The sequence below is a fragment of the Protopterus annectens genome, chromosome 7.part1 (genome assembly GCF_019279795.1).
Source record: "Protopterus annectens isolate FY-2018-M chromosome 7.part1, PAN1.0, whole genome shotgun sequence".
Classification (NCBI taxonomy): Eukaryota; Metazoa; Chordata; order Ceratodontiformes; family Protopteridae; genus Protopterus; species Protopterus annectens.
In genome coordinates this window covers 283,865,172-283,881,403 of record NC_056740.1, presented here as the reverse complement: position 1 = coordinate 283,881,403, position 16,232 = coordinate 283,865,172, and positions in this window count along the sequence as shown.

The following is a 16,232-nucleotide window of genomic DNA, read 5'->3' as shown; positions in this document are numbered from 1 at the left end:
GTTATTATTATTTTAGTTTACTTTATCATTTTAATTTTATGATTGCTACAGAGCAAAGTGCTATTTAGTGACTGTAAAAATGTCAAGCCTTTGTTCATAGGTGTTTAATAGGCTAACGACCACAAGATCTTTTTAAGCCTAGCCATGCATTCCAAATCTCTGACAAGTTCTGATACCCTTGATAAGTATAAGCAGGGGTTTAGGAAATGAAACATTTACAAGCAGGGGCCTGGGAGATGAATCATTTACAGGTTGCTTGTGTCCATTAGAGACATAGGTGCTAAACCAGGGATGATTTTTCTGTTCCCCATCCAATTGTCCAAGTTGATCTTGAATTGGTTTAGGGAGGACCTCTGCTTCACATGAATGGGGAGCCTGTTCCATAGACGTGACAGTTTCTGGGATACATACCTATCTCTCCAGCAGGTCATATTTATATCACTGGCAAGGTTTAAGTCCTTAGAATGGGTAATTCTGGTGCTGTTTGTCAGGAAGTCCATCAGAGTGCGGTCTGACAATGCCCTGTATGTCAGGCATATATCTCCCCTCAAAAGGCTGCAGGAGACAGAATACAGGGATAGTGCATTGAGGCACTCTGCATAGGACATTTTACTTACACCCTGTATTATTTTAATGAGGAACCTCTGTGGACACTCCAGTTGTTGGATATGCCTGGTTAGGTACATACCAATGGGGACATTGTACTCAATGATAGGTCTGATGAATGCTGAACATGATTTTTAACTGTCCAAGCTTTACAGCAAATTAATTTGTGCCTGTGAAGTGGTGGACTAGTTTTTCCGCAGGTGTTACGTGTATATTAACACCCTGCTGAAGAACATTTGTTTTCCTGTCAGGGTGGTGATGTAAAGGTCTCCCATAGTCTAAAGATAATTAGTGCATACTACTGCACACATAATATGGAAAGCAATTATATGCAGGGAGGACGTGATACAGAGACAAACTCAGCATACCAGTGCTATTGTAGAAACTGCGTGGTATGCAGGTTATGCAAATGACAATAAATTATATGAATATTAGGTTTCAGATGCAAATGAGGTACTGCAATTATGCAAGGGATGGCATCAAACATGGCAGATTGATTCACTGATAAATACAATAGTGTGCTGTGCATTGCATTCACTTATTCTGACTTCCAGAAATTGCTGGTATATAGAATGGTAGAATATTTGTGATAGCAGCAGTGATAGCATAACAACATATGTTAGTAGCTGCTTTGAGATCTAATGCCCATGATATGCTGTGCTATGGCCCTGCATACTGAAGCATATGGTGCTCTCAGCACCTAAACGTTCAATACATCAAAGAGCAGCAGATTGAGTACCACTTCTGTGCAGACAGGGAGAACAACTTCTGTAAGGAGCTTGTTGATTTGTATCACCCTCATGGGGAGTCAAGAGGGAGGTATGGACTGCCCATCTCAGTGGACACTAAGGTATGTGTAGCTTTAACCATTGTAGCTACATGATCTAATGTTATAAATCTTTGTTCATTAATTACTATTAGGACCTCGGTTCTGTCCTTGGAACCGATATGGCCATTTCCAAGCTCGCGCCGGCCAAAAACTCTCAGCTAAGACCTACCCATAATGCCCTTCTTCTAGTTACTCCAGATCTCGTTTGCCACATTCCTAGTCAGACATGCTAGCCATCTCTCTCAAAGCTAAGTAGAAAATTGTTATTTTTAAGACAGTTTCTCTACAAAATTGTTTATTTTTAAGTCAATTTAGCTTTTTCTCACTGTCGTCTATAACCTAATTTTATTCCCTACCCTTTACCTTGGAGTAACCCGGAAGTTTGGTATGAAATTTTTTTACACGAAAATGAGTACGAGTGTCCCGAGTTTCCTCCACTTAGGAGATCAGAGAGACTAATGGAAAAAGAACCTGTAGTATACAATTCAAAAAACTACAAGGGCAAGGGCTGGGGACCTCAGGTGAGGAACAGAACGAGATGGAATTAACAGAACCTATCACGCAGGAAGGTAGTAAATGGACTTACAAAGATTTTAATGTATTTAATTACTCTGACATTACCGTTGACAAAAATCTTTTTGACTTGTTCTCTAAAGGCTTTGGGTTTATACCAAAGCAGAGAACAAATATTTTTAGATTACTAATAGATGTGAAAATGTTTCTGAGAAAGAAAAACCTGGAAATAATTTTCAACGGAAAGGCAAGTAATTCAAATCAAAACAGCCTGGTACGGAGTAGCACATTTAATCCACCTAAAGGTGATTGAGGAATTTTGAGTTAATGGTGGAAAAAGAATTAAGGGCTGGTTTGAAACAACTTTGTGCACCCTAATTTAACAATGCAGGAAAATCAAATTCTTAGAGAATTAAGTAAAAATGGGAATTTAAGAGTAATGAAACCGGACAAAGGTGGGGGTGTGGTACTTATGGACTACATTTTATACGAAGGCAAAATGATGGAAATATTGAATGATACAAACAAATATTCTAGAACTTCCCTAAATGAAATCAATATAGCCTACAAGAACATTCAGGTGGCTTTAAATGATTTATTAATGGAAGGACTTATTGATATTAAAACTTATAAATATTTGCATGTTGAAAAGCCTAAGGTTCCTTCCATCTTTGGGATTCCCAAAGTGCACAAAGATATTAATGACCCTCCTTTACGAGCTATAGTTTCAGCAGATGGATCGGTTACAGCACCTTTAGCAAAGTTTGTTGATGTGAAAGTGAAAGGTTTGGTTTTGAACAACATTAACATCTTGAAAGACTCTTGGGACTTCTTGAGGAAACTACAACCTGACTTGTTTGACGAGGAAATGGCCTTTGGGACCCTGGATGTGGTGGATTTGTTTACTAGTATACCACACGACGTTGGTATGGAGTGGTTTGAGGAGATGTTGATTGGACACAAAGATATTACTCAGAATGAGTTTAGTACAATCCTGGTCCTGATGGAAATGGTACTAAGAAATAACTTCATTTTCTTTCAAGGGGAATAATTCAAACAAGAAAAAGGAGTGGCCATGGGGGCACATTGTGCCCCCACATATGCTAACATTGTTATGGCATATTGGGAAAACAAATACTTGTTAAAGTCCCCTTACAAATATTTTTGGACACTCTATGGGAGATTTTTAGACGACCTATGTTTTTTATGGACAGGTAATCAAAACAAATTTGAAGAATTCGTTGAATAGGAATTTTTTGATTTCACTTACAAATTTGACAAACAAGAGCTTATTTACTTAGATGTCAATATTAAGAAAAACAATGGACATTTTGTATCCAGAATTCATAGGAAGGAAACCTTCTCAAACTCCTATTTACATTTCACTAGTTCTCATCCACTACACCAGAAGAAAGGGGTTATGAAAGGACAACTCGTCAGAATGTGTAGAATGACCTCCGATGACCAAACTTTCACAAGTGAAGTAACCAAACTGAAAGAGTTATTCTCGAACAGAGGGTACCCCAGTGATTTATTTGACCAAACACTGAAGGAGGTATCAGAAGAAAGGAAGGGTAATTTGCCCCAATTTTGGGGAAAACATCTCCTCAAAAAGGAAAAGATAATAAATTGAACACTGGTTTGGCAAAGAATTTTAACTCAGGTTTTGTCAACACCTATGATGGCCAGTCAGGAGTGGTCAGGAGTGTAATGGACAGGGAATGGAGTAATTTTTCCAAAATTTCAGACTTAAAACACACTTTTGACGAACCTTTAACACATATTTACCATAGGGGGAACACTATTAAAAACTTCTTAGAAAGGGGTTCCAACAAACTTAAACAAGAGAAGTCTACTAGGAAAAAGAAAGGCTTGTATAAATGTGGTAGGTGTAAATACTGTACCCACCTTAAGACTGGGAATTCCTACTACTTAGAAGCTAGAAACAAGAACGTACTGTTAAATACTTATGTCAACTGCAACACCAAAGGGATTATATATTTAGCTACCTGTAAGGAATGTCTATCCTTTTATGTGGGCAAATGTGACAGACAATTAAAACAAAGAATTTACGAACACCTATACGACATTAAGAACAAGTGTGAAAATAATGCACTATACAAACACAGTACAACTTGTAAAACTTCTGGATTTCAGTTTTTTGTACTTGAAGTAGTTCCAACAGACCCCAGGGGTGGTATGTGGGAGACATTGGTTGAATATAGGGAACTATACTGGCAGCTAATACTAGAAGCTAATAGACCTCCTGGTCTTAATGATATGATTTCTTTAGCGCCAGTATTGAAACTAAGATCTGCTAAACTATAAAAGCCTTTATTCAATGTTTTTATTAATACTTTGACCATTTTTTTATCAATAATAATTTTTTATCAACAATTTTGTCAACAATTGTTATTAACAACTTTGTAATTTATTCAACACTATTTAGTAAAACATAGTAGGAATTGTTAATTTATAGTACTTATTTAGAAGCAAGGTTCAACTTGGTTGTTGTTTATACTAATATGTTTTAGCCACATGGGGGAGGTAAAGTACAATACTTGTTATTAAGTTAAACACCACTTTTAAACCTTTTAAATGGTTTTAAATGGTTTCAGGGAATTTATTATAGTATTTAACACGAAGCAAATGACAGACAATTGAAGGTTTGTGTTATTGAAGTGTTACTTGTGTTATTTATGTCTTAACATTAGTGTACTTATGGAATCACGTGTTTTATATTCATTTTTAAAGTGAGAGATGTCAATTGTATTTTAGTTAATGACATCCATTTTAGTTAATGACATATGTTTTCCCATTGGACTACAGAGTGAATTAAGTCACATATATAAGGGGGATGTGTGGGATTTTTAGACTATCTGAAAAAGTTAATGACGAAAACGTTGCTTACATGTGGTTTGCGTTCATGTGTTTTATTGTCTATTAAACGGAGCGAGGCTATCCTACTTGGTTCGTGGTGGTGTTTTTTTGTTTACTGGCTTTCCTTGCACCATTTATCCATTTTTTCATGGTTTAACCTAATTTTATTCCCTACCCTTTACCTTGGTAATTTAATTTCTACCATTATTAGTATTGTCCCTCTCTCCTGCCTTTGATAGGCCTTTCCTTACCACTTGCGGCATTTTTTAAATACCATCGTTGGCATTCTCTCACTTTTTTCTCTCCCTTATTTTGTTTTTTCTATAGGATAGCCTTGTTGCTTTACTATGTCAGACAAAGCTAAGTTGGGGTTTAAACAGTGTGACAAGTGTGGGAGTAAGATGCCTAACTCAGACACACATGCTCATTGTGTCAACTGTTTGGGCGTGGATCATATTAAAGCTGACTGTGACATTTGTGCTAGTTTTAGTACTTGTACACTAGCAGAACATAAAAATAAACTTATTTTAAAAGGTTTAATCAAGACACCTTTTTCAGAGGCTGTATCTGGGTTGGAGGTCTCACCCCCTCCAAAGACCAAAAAACATAAGGAATAACGGAGGCACTTGGTTCCTGCATCTCCGTCAGTTACGGAACTGAGTCTGCTCCGTGCTTCGCCAGTGCCCTCGGCGCAGACCTCTTCTGCACCAGGCTCTGTATCTTCTCCCTCGGTGCCGTCCATGATATTCAACCCTATTTTGGTTCCAACCTCGACACCACTGACTTTGGTGCTGCCCCTGGATCCGACATTTGTTCTGATGACTGTACCTGCTTCGGCACCATCCCTGGCCACTATGCCGAAAGTTTCTTCGGCTCCATCGGCTCCAAAACTCAAATATCTGCCAAGGACAAGATACTCTCCAACTAACGACCCTTTTTTGGGGCAGAAGTTTAGCCCCCTTCTAGAAAGACCTGATTCTCCTTCAGCAGCCTCCTTTAGATCCATTAGCAGTTTTTCTGAATTAGATCTAGTGCAGGTTGTGGACCAGCTTCTAGCAGCTAGGGGATTACCCATTCCAGCTAGACCTTCTGTCTCTCTTGGCTCAGAATCTTTTCCTACATCTTCCCCTGTTTATCCTCCTATGGCCTCTACTCAGATCCCAGAGATCCCGGTTCTGATGTCCACTCCAGTGCATACTGTCTCGGCTCCAACAGCAATCTTTCCCCTGTCGGCACCAACCACCCTTGCTGCTCTCTCGGAGCAGTGCTTGGACTGTCCGTACCTTGGTACCTAGCCCGGTGCCTATTTTCACACTGGTGCCATCTATGTCCACAGTTCTGATGGCTTCCAGTCCTCTCAGAGCTCCTCACCTGGCGGTGCGCTCCTCAGGGTGGGGTATGACCCTGGTTCCGAGGTTGTCCTTCCTGGTTCTAGGCTCCCATCCCTCCTCAGGTGGGCCTGCTGTCCAGGTGATGGAGAGGGTCCTTCACTCTGAATGCTCACAGTCAGCACCAATGACATCAGTATCAGAACCCCCCCCCCAGCATGCACCTCTCCCAACCCTCTATTTCGGGACCCCAAGGTATGGGAGTCACAAGAACCCCCTTTGAAGGGAACCACTTCTCCAGAGTCCTCCTCAGAAGATCCCACTGGGGGAGCCACCCCAGAAGAAACAGTGCAAGAGGAAGCACCTTGATTCCACGGAGGAATCTATAAATGAAGACACCGATTGTGTTGAGGGGGAAGGGTCCCCATGGTCTCCCCACAGATGACATTTCATTTGGAGGCATTCTCAAAATCCTCAAGCAGCGGGGAGACTGGTAGTCCTCTATCCCTTTTTCTGAGGAATCGGTGTTCTTGCAGACCTTCCATGTCCAGCAATCTACTTTCTGGGTGACCCCACCGGCAGATGACCTTGTTAAACTCATTGTGCAGCATGCCTGGAAGGCCCTGGACAATGTAGAACCTGTCCTTGGAGGCCAGACAAAATTTTATCTACACCTGAAGACCAGCTCTACTGGTCCAAGTAGTTGACGGTTGATTCTATGGTCATGGCAGCAGCCACCAAGAGGGAACTGGCAGAAGATAGTTCCACTGTCCATCCTCCACACAGGAAGTCCTGGACCATGGACAGACTAGGGAAGCAGACCTATTGCTTCAGCAACCTTCACTATTCAGTCACTGAACTATCTGGCACACTTTACTCACTTCCAAAAAGACCTAATTTCCAAAATGTCTTCCTCTTTGGTGGGGGTACTGCCTGATGAGCTGCATGATACTGTTGCCTCACACATAGCTACCCTTGAATCCATCTCGAATTCCTCAATACATTTGATATATCACACCAGCGAGGGTGCAGCTTGAGCTGCCGCATCAGGCATTGTCATGAGACATAATGCTTGGATGCAGTTGTGTGACTTCGCAGACCCCTTTAAATCTTCCTTCATGCATGGTCTGGGACTCCCTGTTTAGTGCATGGACAGTGGAACTATTTTTTGCACTGAATCTGCATTTTTTGGACCCAAAGTACGAGACACGCTTGCACGTAGTGAGAAAGATGGAAAGACATTGTCTGCTGTGGGCATGCGCTTTCACAACCCCCAGAGGTCCTACTCCAGGAACCAGAAGGGAGGAAAAGTGTGGATAAAGAAATCCCAAGGATCTTTTCGTGACACTCATGGTGAACAATCCCCCTGGGGCAGAGGGAGCAACTCATATAGAAGATGCCCCTTTCAGGGTAGAGGGGGTCCGCATAACCAGGGAGCTAGAGATTCTTTCAACGGCAGACTCTACCAGCGCTCCTGAGCAGCGGCCCGATTGCTTTCCTCTGGAAGCAGTTGGCAGTCGTTTTTCTCTGCACCTACCAGCCTGGCATCTTATTACTACTGATGTTTGGGTGCACAAAATAATATCCAGAGGCTACCAAATACCATTCAATTTAATTCCCAGACCCGTCAAACAAATCCCCAATGTACCACCCAATCAAAGGGAATTAGCAGCCTTAGAAATAGAAAAGCTGCTAAGAAAAAGCGTCATCCAACCAGTCCCACCAGACCAAACAGGATCCGGGTTTTACTCAAGGTTCTTTTTAGTGCCAAAAAAGACAGGGACTGGAGACCAATCCTGGATCTCAGCCTATTGAACAAATGTATCAAACCTCAAAAAGTCTGGATGGTCACGGTACAGTCCATTCTTCCCTTCCTAGGGGAGGGACAACTGAATGTGCTCTGTAAACCTCCAGGATGCGTACTACCACATAAAGATGGATCACCGCTCCCGGAGGTTTCTCCACTTCTGGCTGGGAGCCAATCACTACCAGTTCAGGGCACTGCCATTCGGTCTCTCGACAGCCCACTGAGTGTTCACCAAATGTATGGCAGTTGTGGTAGCTCAGCTTTGACTACAAGGATTCCAGGTGTTTCCCTATCTAGATGATTGGCTCCTTACTACTTCAACCAGGAATCTCCTAGTCCACAGCCTCTCTTACACTCAAGGTCTCGCTCTCCTCTTGGGGAATGCAATCAACAAGAACAAATCTTAAATGTCCCCAATGAAGACACTGGAATTTATTGGAGTGGTCTTCAACACAACATCCTGTCATTCTTCTCTCCCCCACACAGGCTCTCGAAAATAAGACACCAAATCCAAGACCTTCTTCCTCAGACCTATGTACCAGCACGTCTTGTACTACAACTCTTAGGCTCCATGGCAGCTGCCATTATGTTAGTACCTCTGGCGAGACTACACATGAGAATCCGGCAGTGGCTCCTTTCCGCACAATGGTAATTTCTAACTCACCCACTCAACCACATGATACGTCTTACAAACCATTACAAGGAAAAAATGCTATGGTGGATGAAGCCACAAACAAATCTTTGGTGTCGACCATTCTGTCTTCCCAGCCCATGGCCTCAGTAACCATGGACGCTTCCCTGTTAGGGTGGGGGGGGGTATTTCCAGGGAAAGATGGTCCAAGGCACCTGGTCCCCCATGGAGGCCAATTTGCACATAAATGTCCTGGAACTGAGGGCAGTTCTCTTAGTGTTGCAAGCGTTCCATGCATCCCTACCTACTGGGACCATTGCAATTCAGTCAGACAAAATGTCAGTCGTCTGGTATATCAACAAGCAAGGCAGAACCAGGTCTTACCCCCTGTGTCGGGAAGCCATGAGAATTTGGCACTGGGCGATAGCTTCCAACTGCTTTCTTACAGCAATGCACATTCCCGGGAGTTCCAACCTTATTGCCGCCAATCTGAGCAGGAACATCCTGAAGCCTCATGAGTGGTCCCTCAACCCTGTAACAGCGGATCGGATCTTCCAACACTGGGGCAAACCTTGCTGTGATCTGTTTGCTTCCCCCTAAACTACAAATGCAGAAGCTACTTTGCCCTGATCCCCCCTCAGGGGGAACCACCAATGGATGCTCTAATGCACGATTGGCCCCGGGTCTTCTGTATGCCTTTCTCCCATTTCCCCTCATTCCAAAATTTCTCCAGAAAGCTCAGAGGTTGAGAAGCAAAGTGATCCTCATTGGCCCCTACTGGCCCCAAGTCTGGTTCCCGTTTCTATGGCCTCATCTGATTCACAGCCTGTGGATCCTGGATCATTCCTCAGGGACTGATACATCTGAACCTCCACAGTCTCAAACTCACAGCTTGGTTCATCCACTTCCAATGATTGCCATGCTGCCTGACATCCCATCTCCTGTTTGTGAAATTCTTCTGGCTTCGCACAAACATTCCACCAGTAAAGTTTATTCTAGTAAATGGACTAGGTTCTCTATTTGGGCCAAAGATCAGAACTTAGACCCTTTCTCTATTCCTATTTAAAAGATCCTACAATACCTGACTACTCTTTTACATGCAGGAGCCTCAGCATTGACGATCTCTGTACATTTAGCAGATATCGCCATTTTTCATAATGAACTTGATAATTCTTCGATTATGGCACACCGCCTATGCAAGACTTTTATGAAAGGACTATTACATGTTAAACCCCCAGTCAAGCCTCCCTTAGAATCCTGGGACTTGACTTTGGTACTTCAGTCTCTCACAGGTCCTCCTTTCAAGCCCTTTGATTCATGTGATTTTAAATTTTTGTCATAGAAAACCTTACTTCTAGTAGCATTTACCTCAGCGAGAAGAGTATCTGAGCTGCAGGCCTTGAGTGTCAAGAGACCTTACTTAATCTTCCACACAGATAGGGTGTCCCTTCATACTGAACCTTCTTTCTTGCCCAAAGTCATTTCTGGATTTTCCATTAACTAATCTATTGACCTGCCGGTTTTCTTCCCTTAGCATTCTAATAGAGGGAAGTACCTTTTGAACACCTTTGATGTGCATCAGCAGCTTCATTGTTATTTGGACAGGACTAAATCTTTCAGCAAAACAAATCAATTGTTTGTGGCCTTGGCAGGACCCAGATTGGATAAACCTGTTTCCAAAGTGACTTTATCCTCCTGGCTTAGAAATGTCATTTCTTTTATCTACCAACAGAATAAGCTATCCTTACTTTCCAGAATAAAGGTTTATTTTACCAGATCTATGTCTACTTCTGTAGCTTTTCATTCCAGAGCCTCTATGGATGATATATGCACAGCAGCCACTTGGGCAAGACCTCATACCTTTATCTCTCATTACAAATTGGATTTGGCCTCTAGGGGACGAGCATCTTTTGGTTCTATGGTGCTCAGGAATATCCTTCCTTAGGGCCACCCAGGACTCAAGTAGCTGGGGACTCAGTCCTAATAGTAATTAATCAACAAAGATTTACAACATCAGATAAAGAAGTTATGTCTTACCATAATGTTCCATCTGTGTTGTAAATCTTTGTTCATTCATTACTTCCCGCCCTCCTTCCCCCTGCCTGGACTCCTGGTGGACTTTAGGAACTCCTGGTTAGGGTATTTGCTCAGACAGAGCCTTCTACTATTTTATTATTACTACATCTATTATATAGGGTGGGTAAACTTGATCTGGAGTATCTAGGAGAGGGGCATTATGGGTAGGTCTTAGCTGAGAGTTTTTGGCTGGTGCGAGCTTGGAAACGGCCGTATTGGTTCCGAGGATGGAACCAAGGTCCTAATAGTAATAAATGAACAAAGATCTACAACACAGATGAAACATTATGGTAAGACATAACTTCTTTGTATCTGCAGGGGACATGCTAGGAATATCAAAGACAATAATGCCAGATGTGGTTGGAACCATGGCTGATTAATCTCATCCATAGCCCTTGGACCATGGAAGAGATGACAAATATTTCACACATAAAAACACAGAATGTGATAGAGTGAATTTTTGGCCAACAGAAGGAATGCTTCTGCTACCTTGATGCATCCATTGTGATAGTACAGTGTTCATCGAAGATGTGCAGCCAAATATTTGTTATGTGCACATGGTTGCATAACATGGTAACATGGTTACGTGGAAATAGCCACAGCAGCAGAGTAAAATATCAAACAGCCATACCTGTTGGAACTGTGTCCAAGGGACAGGCTAGATAATCAGAGGCTGAGTAGACAGCAGTAGTACCCAATGAGAAGCAGAGGCTAGCACAATACATTGCAACCCTGTAAAGAGGTGGTATCTGGTAGACAACTACGGACCATGATACAGACAACATAAGATAAAATGATGCATGCATTATCACAACAAGGTAGACCTCTCAACTGTTTCCATTTTCGAGGAACATTCATATTGTCAGGCCTGATTTACCCCCACACAGGATGTTCTAAATCCCTCCTCATCATATGTGATTTTTGAAGTTATCTACTGCACAAAAAAACAACATTAAATGACTAACATACTAATGCACCAATAATTTAAAGGAAGTGGACACATTTTATATCTCCCTTTTTTGAAGCAAAAATAAATTACCTTGTGTGGTAGAATTTTGCAATACAGTTAATTAAAGTCTACAGATTTTTACACTGCAACTTTGATTTTATAAATGTCATCACTCTGATTTTAAATGTGTTTCTGAGTAATATGCCATATTCCTACTGGAAGCAGGAAAAGCTGTGTTATTTGGTATTCAAATTTTATGCTAAGTAGATGTCCAGATTTTTAGCTGTATCTTCCCACTTTTCAAGGACCTTTGTTCCTATTTTCAGTGTCTGCATTTTGAATAGTATGCACTAAGGTTATGTTGGAAAGTGTGTGGATTAGCCATGCCATGCATCAGACATTGCCTTAGCTACACAGGTTAGGAAGTAGGTAAGGCACTGTCATCATCATCATCATTTGCTGAGGTGGGAGACACAATGACAAGTGACAAAAATGTTATCATATGGGCCAGGATCATGAATGTGGAAGTGGTATCCATGTATTCAGGGATCACATCCTCCTGTAGCAGGTTGGAACTGTTGTATCACCAGTATCGGTGATGCTTACTGTGGTGATCTGTGGACTCAGGTGTAGAACAAGGACATTGTGTGCATACACTCTGATGGGATTTCCCATATCGGGATGCAACAGATGTATGGCATCTGCAACCTGGATGATGGCCACAAGAATGCATGGTGCTCTGTCTGTGCACAGGGGATGTTGATTGTATAAACCTATTGGATCAAGACCATGTGGTCTGGTGAGGTATCTCGGGGGTACAGCTTGAGGAGTGTCAGTGGCTACAGTCTTAAAGCTGGCTATGCCTAGGGCTGGTAACCTCTGTGGACAAAACCAACAGTGATGTTGTCTCAAGAATGGTTTGCATCATGTGGGTGTTCTTGGCCTGTAACCTGTTACTTCATATCTGGACCCACCCAGAACTACAGACAGCATCACTTGCAGTGGCAGACCAGAGAGCAGTTACCATGTACTTTATGTATGCACCAGTAGATGCAATGTTAGCCACCAGTGACCTAAGCAGCGCTGTTTGCTCCATGTGACTGTGCAGGTGTTGTGCATCATTGTGTATGACATACAGGTAGAGCATGTCATCACACAGGCCATGCAGCATACTCGCCATCTCCTCAGTGGTGTGGGTAGCTGCAGACCCTGACATACCCATCGATTGATTAATGCCAAGTGTTGCACCAGGTAAAGGACTGACAGTGTCATGGTGGTGTTACAGAATGCCACACCTCTACCCTGTGGGGTGTGCATGCATGGCAGAGATAGTACAGTTCCTAGATGCCATTTGGGCTGTGGACTTCTGCACAGCCTGGGTGAGGCCGACAGTCACAACATAGCCACTAAACCAAGCACTAGTAAGGCTGGGGGTTGACCTGTCTCACCACAGGCTCCTCAAATGTCATGGATGAATGTGAGCCTTCTAATGTTAGTGCTGCTGATAGGCCAGTATTCTTCATATTATGCCATGTGACAGTGACATCATTGTCAGCCTCAAATGACCTACAGACATCAGGCATGTGCTACTACATAGTGCTGGACCCTTAACCAGTAAAACCTGCAAAAGCATAAAGGCAAGATTCTTGTGGAAGCACTGAAACATATATCCAACCCCTACCTCCTACCCTCATTTCACCTCTACTGGTATATGATAACATCTATGAACAGTGGATTAGCATCTACATACAGGGTGTTACAGTTGCAGCCCAGCTACCCAGAGGACAGATGTGCAGAAGCTCCTTGCTGAATAATTCATGCCTCACATGCAGTATATTCCACAATATGACAATGTAAAAGCTATTGCTAACCTGGTGCATCCATCCCCTACAGACATTTCCCATCATCACCAGCCATCTCCCACATCCATGCCACCAATGGGTATTAGGGTTGGCTCTACCTCCCCAGACAAGGGTACCAGGGACTCCTCCACCTATGTGAGTTGCTTCAATGTTGGTGTTCCAACTCCTGTGGTGGATTGTCTATAGCAATGTTCTATGCCTTTTTACTTAGAATGCAATATTATTTCAGTTTACATGGGTATTGAATACAGTGCAGGGATGCAGTTCCAGATATGTTGCCTTCCTTCAGTATGCATATATTAAAGTCCAGTGTCATAAGCTGTAAACTTCTGATTTTTTATGTACTTAATTTAATGCAGTTTTGTTTACTATGGGAATCTTGCTTTATACGATACAAATAAGGTTTTCTTAGCATCGAGATTAATTTAATAAGAGTATTTTGTGCACCTGTCTCTAACTTGCTACTTTAATGCAATGCACTAGCCACACATTATGGCACTGCCCTGCTTGTCCTTTCTCATTTTTAGGCAAGGGATAAATGCACACACTGTAACTGTGCAAGACTTATGAAGCTCATAGCACTGTGGTTCTATGTTACGGAGGCTTTGATAGCTCCCTGTTGCAATATTATAACATGCATCATGTGATGTCTGAATGTGCATCTGTGTGCAAAAGAACACCATTTTGATCTTTGAGCAAACTTGTTTGTGTGGACATGGTTTACTCAGATGCTGCACAGAACAGCTGCTGCCTTGAGTCAAATGGAGAGAAGATTTTCTTGTTCTTCTTCATAGGGACTTTCAGAAACATTTGCTCTGCAAATATGATGCCCCATTGTACAAGGTGGATGCCTAACCTGCTTAGTCAGTGGAAGGCAGAGATTATTAAGAGAGAGAGACAGTGTCTGACTTTAAGCATAATTTTCCTCTTCCTTTAACGTGTCCATTTGTGTTCTGAGTACTACCTTTTTTGTTTTACAGCAGGTAAGGACTGGCAAGTCAACATGGAGGGATGTCACAAAAGGCAAGACTGCCTCACTTGGCATAGGGATGTACATGCAATGCACAGTGCTGCACTGTGCAGTTGTAATTTTAGGTATAACGTATGTTTATTAATGAGTTATCGTTTTTTTTATACCTTCTGCAGGCCCAGATGTAGTCATAGCACAGAAGCAGTAGTGGTCAGCTCAGCCTTTGCCCGCTGATGTCTCAGCTGCTGGGTTACCAGTGATCAGCAGGCCCACCTCTTAGCAGGGTAATGGAGGTCACTCTGTTAAAAGCAACTTGCAGGGCTCAGTGGAAGCCTCTGTAGCCACTTCTCCAAAGGAGTAATGAGACTTCTCTTCTGACAGTAGCTGGCAGGGGTCCTCTGTGGTCTCTCAGTAGCAATTCAGATGCTTGTATCATCTGAGACAAGACCACAGCTAGACAAACTTCACCACCATGGAGCACATTCTGTCAGGGCTGGTAAAAACTAGTAAGCCCCAACCATCTGGCCATCAGAAAAAAAGCTTGCACATAACGTCAGTCTTAAACATGATTGATGTCTGTGTGGGATGGCCTTTTAGCCAATCTAGCAACCACCATATATACCCTTACCTATCTCCCATTCAGATGTTAATCTGCCTTATGTGACATTCTCAGGTGCAGTGCTTGTTTGCTAGTCCTTACCACCACCAAATGTCCTATCCCTATATGTCTATGTCCATCCACTGTTGTCCCCAAGTTGTGTGTCAGTAGCACCCCTGCCTGTCAATGCTTACATTTTATGTTTATCTTCCCCTGTAACCTTCCCTTCCTTTCCTCCTCTACCCTTCTCGCAACTGTTCCTCACTTCCTTTCATTAATCTTCTTATACAAAAATAGAAAATCTTTCCCACCAAAGAACTATGAACTTCTTCTTCAGTGCTGTCATTTCTTATTGCTGACTATTTCTGCTTTCTTCTGCTTGCTATCCCCTTTCTTTTCCAACTTTGCTGTCTTCCTTTTCCTTCCCATTTTTATGACAAACTGGGTTGCCATGTTGTTGTGCTTTTGCCCTCCTTGGGCTATTTGCCAATACACTGCAGCAATGTGGCTGTTATATGGCACTCCGTTGCTCAAATAGCAAATGCAGCCTTGGGGATTCTTGACTATACTTTACTGCCTTTTCTGATTTCATATTGTACACCCCACTGTACCTGCCAAGCACTACTACTCACCTAATACTCCGTTCTTTTCTCAGATTACTGGAATTATGCAATCCCCGATGCATATCTGAGCAGCTGTACAGCACTTTGCATATGAGGTACTTGATATTTAACAATGAACAGGCACAAATGAACCCAGCCCTCATCCAACAAAATCAGTATTTCCAATGCCATACACCTGTTGTCATAACATAAATATTTATCATTTATGCTTCTCTCCATTTAAACCCAAATAATAAAGTTACCTTAAAGGTATAATGGAGCAACTGAATGGCATCCGCACAATAAAAATAATAATGTTGTTATACAAATATATAACTAAAAATATAACACTGTAGGTTTTATAATTATAATTCGTGGCATTTCATTGCTGACCATGACACATTCATTTTCACTCTTTATGTTACATTTACTTTAGTCATTCATTCACTTGGTAACAAATAAATGAACTGTTTCCAAAATCTTTTTTATAATCACAGTATGGAAAGTAAATTAATCACAAGAATAACACTTAGAGCATAAGACTTACATAAGATCAACCATGGAAGGTACATTGATGTTTA